The sequence below is a fragment of the Ceratina calcarata genome, unplaced genomic scaffold (genome assembly GCF_001652005.2).
Source record: "Ceratina calcarata isolate Rehan_Ccalc_2016 unplaced genomic scaffold, ASM165200v1 scaffold329.2, whole genome shotgun sequence".
NCBI classification, from domain to species: domain Eukaryota; kingdom Metazoa; phylum Arthropoda; class Insecta; order Hymenoptera; family Apidae; genus Ceratina; species Ceratina calcarata.
The window spans coordinates 1,185,061-1,192,018 of record NW_017155624.1 but is presented as its reverse complement, the minus strand read 5'-3'; positions in this window follow the sequence as shown (position 1 = coordinate 1,192,018).

Sequence of the window (6,958 nt, the reverse complement as noted above, 5' to 3'; positions counted from 1 at the left end):
TTTTGTACAATAATTAATATTTATCTCATTTTATAAAATGTCAATATCATATAAAATGAAACTAGTTTAAGCAATCGATCGAAACGTTATAAAATGTCTATTATCAGAAACATGTTAATAAAAATTGGCTCGCATGGCTTCTCATGCATTACTAATGCTAAGCTGTTAAATAGATATGGCATTCAATCGCGGTCATAACCACGAACTAGACACTATTATACCAGACGTAATCCGATTTCCACGAACTTAATCTCATTATGCTTCATAATCCGAAAGTAACAGTTAACTCGATCTCACCTTGTCAATAAAATGATTTAAAAAGGACACAGATTTGATAGAGGTTCCAAAGTATCAATTACATAACATTATGTACTTGGATCATTCCTTATTGACAATTTTCATATTATCGTAATTAATTCTTTAAGCAAGGACCGAAGACAGGCTTTTAGGCAAAATATTGCAGTTTCCAAAAGATCCACGTCCGGTGAGATGTGCCAATAAGCCGCCGATCGATTCGAACTTGCGCAGACGACCGATGGAAACAGCGTCATACATTATTTGGAATTTCGAAATTACTTTGGACATCGTTACCGGATTTCGCTCGTGCTCCGACTTAATCCGAAACGGATGATCTGCTGAATCTTCCACAAACTTCACCACTAACTTATGCATCGTTCGCTAATGTCTCCTCGTTACAAACGCTGACATTGTCAGAATGCATTACCGATGTCGCGTACAATTCCCAGCGGTAGCGTACGAAGGGATACACCGCGAACAGTGCTAGCCCAGTCTAGTAATTTAAATATCAAGAGAGAAGATAAAAGCGTAGTTGTGAAATGACCGGAAGATGGATGACATTTTTATACTGAAACGTTCCGATATCGAGGAGCATGCGCCTTTGTATGACTATTTAAGCATTCCTCGACGATACCTCTGTCACTTCCAATGGAATGAAAATTATTATGATGAAATAAAAATTGTATGGCTCATGAAGATAAACATCTGCGATCGGTATCTATAATAATAATCTGCCGAGTACTATATCTGTACTTGGTGCTATCTCGATCGATGATGGGTAGTGAAATGCAATTGAACGAGCGAACCGGCGTTGTTTTACAACTTAACTCTCATCACCGTCATCATGTTGCAGCAATTCTCTCTTAATCACGCGGTTACAAGGGGGAAACGTAGAATTTCTGCCACGTAACGGGGAACACGATGCCTCGCGTACAGCTTTAATACATTGATATCCATGCTGATAAGGTATTACATATCATTACACGCGTGCGGAGTCGTGCACGAGAAACGTCACGACCGCCACGCGGGGAATCGAGTAATTGAGATACATCGCTCGGGGCGACGGACTTTAAAACAACAGCGCGCAGCTGCGGGCAACGCGTTGCCGCGAAATTCCGCGTCGAAACTTTTAGACCGCGGCGGCGGCGTCGTGACGCCACGGCTTAAGTAAGCCTCGTAATAGTTTTGTCTGGCGACTAGCTTCCGAACAGGAGATCGAAGATTTATGCATCGATCGGCGAACGTGTATGTATATCGGCACTCCGTTGCGCTATCCAAATGCGTACATATATTACCACCGTCGTACATCACTCGATGGTTGTATGTGTTACGTACGCACACAGATATAGAACAACGAGGATGTATGCGCGTTGCCCGTCACATACGCGCGTGCACGTGAATATACGAACCCTAATAGCGTCGGAAGAATATGATCAATCTCGCGAATTTATCTGACGTTCATTGAAAATTATTTGGTATACACGGCTGGAACTCGCATATTATTTGCCCGACGGCCGTCAAGTATTTCCCGTTCGCCCGTCGTCAATAATTTAACGCGTCCAAACAATCTAGCCCGGTGGTTTCGCCGAGAGTCGATCGCGCTTTTGTGGTAATGGCCGGGAAAAACGTTAAAGGCGTGCGATGATGAAGTAATTTTGGGTCAATACGCGATTAGATTGCGGTTCGTTCAACCTCGAGACGATTGCCCGGGATCAACGATTCCCTCGGTAGGTTGGCTCTGGCGGTGCGTTATTTTCACAAGAATGGTTAAGCATGTTTGATGCCAGTTTCGTGACTGGCCACACTATGTTACACCGGATACGGGGAAGATTTACCGCGAACGAGGAACATGTAAAAAGGAGGACGGGCTTTCCTTTGGAAACGGTTTCTTCGTACTCTCCCGTCCCTCACGGCGTCCGCAGCTTAAATCAAACTCCGCTCCGCTTTCTTGTACCTACGCCCGATCGTTGGGAGAGCCAACCTACTCGTGCACGTTCCATCAACAATTATAATGAGACCTTTATAAGAAGATCGACCATAACGATCCGGGGATTCGTTAAATCAATAAAATCGAACACGGAAACGAGTATTCCAGCAACGATAAAAGTTCGTTTCGATGCTTGTTTCGAAGAGGACGTATAAAAATCCGGCGCCTCGGTTCAGTTTAATAAATCTATCACGATGGGTAGCTATATGTATGTATGTATAAATATGTTACGATCGTAGGCCAACGGCAACGTGGAGGCTCGAAATTTCCTCAGTTTTGTTTCTCTATTCGTCAATCGATGGTAGGTATTATATGAGGTATACGCATTTTAATTGGATATAACCGTAATATATGACTCGTGATTCGTTTTGGAAGGATGTTGTTGATTCGAAGAAAGCAGTTACGAAACGTCGAAATTTTTCTCCAATTTTTATGATTGTGTTAATGCTCTTTTTGAAATTTAATTTCTTTCTCGTCAGTCTAATTAGCATGAAGACAGTATGATGAATGAATAGACAAATATCGTAAATAATTCTCATTGTGATCGATATATTATACCAGACAAATTTTTTCTTCTATTTTAATAAAAGAACCTTTTTAAAAAATGTACGAGCGAACAGGTAGGCGAGTACGGAGATATATCTTCGCTAGATCAATAGAATTCTAGCCTGTGTCTCTACCCTTTTAAGAACACCGTCCAACATGTCTGTAAACTGGCTTCGTTATTTTTAGCAACTCGAGCGTGTCCCTGTCATATTTTCCAAGAAAAATCATCGAGTCTGTCATAGCACGTGTAACCGTACATATGTGACTGTAACGTTTAACATATTGAACATTCTAACCGCGGATCCGAGCTCGGAGCTCGTGTTATTAATCTTTTAGTCAAGCTGCAGAGAATAATTGTCTTCCTGATTTCCTCTCACGAATGAGAAGTTCTAGCTCAAGTGTCTATGAAATCCAGGGTAAAATTCGAGCTGTATAAATGAGGATTCACGTAGAAGTGGAGAACGTGTGAAACATTTTCACAATCGTGAAATCATTTAGAGGAATAAAGGTTACATATTCATACGTATTTAAAAAGTTGCAATGGTGCGTAAAGAGAAATTCGTTTATGAATTTATCAAATATAACTTCTGAAATATTGCTGACCGTAGTTGTTCAACTAAAAACAATTGTTTGGAACATAGAACTCTACTGACGTATTGAATTTTGCTTGTTTAATAGATGCAATTTGGAATGGATCATGGAGTGATCAATTTAATACGTAGACGAACAATCATCATCGGCATTCTCGTTGATTGAACGTGATCGAAGTAGGTATATACGCGAATATAGGTACCTACGTGTGTGTCTACATAAACGAATAACTTGTTTTGTGTGTGGACACTATAAAATGTACATCGCCATGTACAATGACAGAAGCTTTGCAATTTTAATTGCTTCAATGATGCAGAGTTCAACTATTGACTTTACGATGAGAAGACCGTCATTTATAATACATATATATATATATTTATTTCTATTTCTAAATACATATACAATATATTTCCACATACATATATGTATCTATTTCTAAACTGAAGCTTCATCAACGTGCGACGAAACGCTTTGACAGACAGTACTAATAATTGGTCCAGTTTCACGTTCTATAATATGTCAATTAGCAGTAATTGCTTCTATTACGAAAATGATTCCAATCAAAAATTTATATTTCATATTTAAATTTTTAATTGATTATTATAACGTACTAAGATAATTGCTACAATAATAAGTTATTAGAGTTCCTCCCATTACAGTGATTGTTTTAATTTTTATGACAAGGTAAATAACAAATTTTTAAATTTCTCAATCGTTTCATACGAACGAATACATACAGATATCTACATGCATCTGCTCCAGTATATACTGAATATTTTATGCCCTTTAAGTGAAACATGAAAATAGCCGAGCTCGTAAGCATTTATAATTTAGAGGTACTTAGCTTTAGAATACAGTTTTAGGTATTAAGTTTAACAAACTGGATGTCCACGTTAATAACAGGTTCTGAATATCAATTAGTCCACTCCATATACATGGACAATCAATTTTAAGCGAGTTTGTTTCGTTTCGCGCAACGATTTTGCATATTGCAGATCGGGGGACCGATACTCGCTCGGGCTTGACAATAAATTTATTCGCATAACTGATTGCCACCGAGGAGCGGCCGCTGAACGTTTAATTTTCAATTTTCCCGCGGCCCGGTTGTAATTATGAAAAGGATCCGGAGCGAAATATCATTAGCGGTCGTACTCTCTACCGTTCAAAAACAGTTTCGCCGTGTGCGGATCTAAATACACGTGCCGCTTATCGCCTAAATATATCAAACTATTTAGAATGTTCAGACTAACTACGCGTGAATCTCAATTATCAGAATGGCTTCTTAATTTAATTGCTTTAATTAGCAATTTACCTCGGCTGCCGGTCCTGGCCACGTGCAATCGTTCACTCACCGTTTCCCTTTGCCTCTAAATTCGCAGATATTTTCCGCACATTCAACGTTTCGACTACCTCCAGTTTTTATTCTATTCAAAAGAAATTTCTAAAGTACGTTCGTACACTTCAAATGGTTAATTACTCAAATCGTGTGTAAACACTCGCTTGATACTAATTTCGTCTTGCCAAGAGTAACTTCGCACACAATCTAATCTTTAACGTTCATAAACTTAACTTTCCTCCACATAACTTTCCGCCGTCTCCCAAATTAAGCGCACTCCATTTAGACGAGAAATCCCTGCAGATTTACCCGTTTCGTTTAAAACCAGGATAAAAGCGGATATTCAATTTTAATCGCAACGTTCGTTACTACGAATGAATTTTTGCAAAGGTAGTTAAATCGGATCTGGTAGGATGGCACATGCAGTTGGCGCGTAAATACGAGGAAACAGACGCCGGGCTGCCGTCCAGTCTGGTTGGCCACGTGGCTACCGCACGCGGAGGAGCTCGTGGGTAAAATAAATTCCAGTACAAGCGTAATTAAGTACTCGAGCGCCGGGAATTGCATTGGGATCGGCGAAAACAACTCTTTGGCCACGTCGACTCGACTGCTCGGGACCTCTCTGCATAATTAAGCCCTTTGCATTCCTTGCCGGTGCGCGTTGAGGAATGCAGTTTCGTTTGAACGCCTTTTGATGCACGTCGTAGACAACACGGGACCCGCCCATTATACGTGTTACACACTTCCTCGTCTTTTTTTTTATCCTCTCACGGCGAATGAATCTCTTCCGCTCGACGATCAGGCGACGCTTGATTTCTCGCGCGTCGATCGACAGATCTTTTTTTCTCCCCTGATCCTTTCTCTTCTCGTAACCGAGAACAGAAAAAATCAATGCAACGATGGAATTTGTTGGAGTAACGAAAAAAGAATGGTTTCGGACCGAAGATTGTGTGTCGCTGCAACCAGGTCGAAGATATTGTATCGTTCGAGCAAAGAGAGGACCTTTCCTTTCTCTTCGTTTTGCATCGACCGGTTGGTTCGGTGGTATCGCGTGTTGTAAAGGGATCCCGGTGGTCTCGCGTCCGTGGGCACGGCTCGATTCGACGTACCGATCTCGAAAACGGCAGCCAATTAACAGCAGCAGACATGTATTAATTTCAACCCGAGATACCGACAACGTGGCTCGCTACGTGAAAAGGAGAGTAACTTCTCTTTCAAAATACGCCACTTTGCAGTTTCATTGTATCTTGCTGTTCATTATTTTGTAGAAACGGGAATTATTAAACTGGCGGAAATTTTCCTGGGAAAATATACTGTTCAGGTAACACAATGAGCTATCGCATTAGATTTCCTACTCGAATTCCCGATTTGATTAATCTCTATGAAGGAAACGAGGTCGGACGCTAATAGATCTCGTGTACACAACTTGGTATCGTAATTTTAATCGCGGACATCACTTCTGCTCGACGCAGGACGAAGATCTCGCCCTTCCCGAGGCTAAATGGAACCACCGCGTTTAATCAGGTCGCGCGACATGAAACTCTTTATCGTTCTTGGGGTAACTATCAGAGTGCGCCACTATGTAGTAACGAGTGTACACTGTCACGGTCTCTAATCTCCGATTCCGGCGAAACCTTATCGCGCAATTATCGGCGCCGGCCGGTGAACGGCGATATGGTACCGCTGTAATTTACGGTATCTCGCGGGACGTTCAATCGAGAAGAGTTACCTCGGCGACGACGTAGCGAAACGAAAGAGGAAATCGAGATCGAAGGGGTAACGTCACGTCGTCGAGGATTGAACGAGAATCGTATCGCGGATCCGAGATTAGACGGTGCGGTGCCGCGTTTGTGCCGGCTAGAATGCGACCGGTTCAGGAGCAATTCCACTGTTAGAATTACAGATGCTGGATGAGATACAGAGTAAAGAAGAATCACGTACTGCTCATATGAAGTCTGATTAAATTTAAATTCTACCCTGTCCTCCTTATTTATTTTTTTTTATCAGAACAAGTTGTTTTCAATGTTATATTTCCTCTTTCGTTGTAGGAAAACTAAACAGATTTATTGCATTGCATCGAACGAGATTTCCTTTTGTAAAGATCACGCGTCTTAACCAGAGCGAGTAACAGAGCAGTTCTATCTCTTGACTGTATCAAACGCACGCTTCCTACTTCTCTAGCCGATTCTATTTCTCCTAGA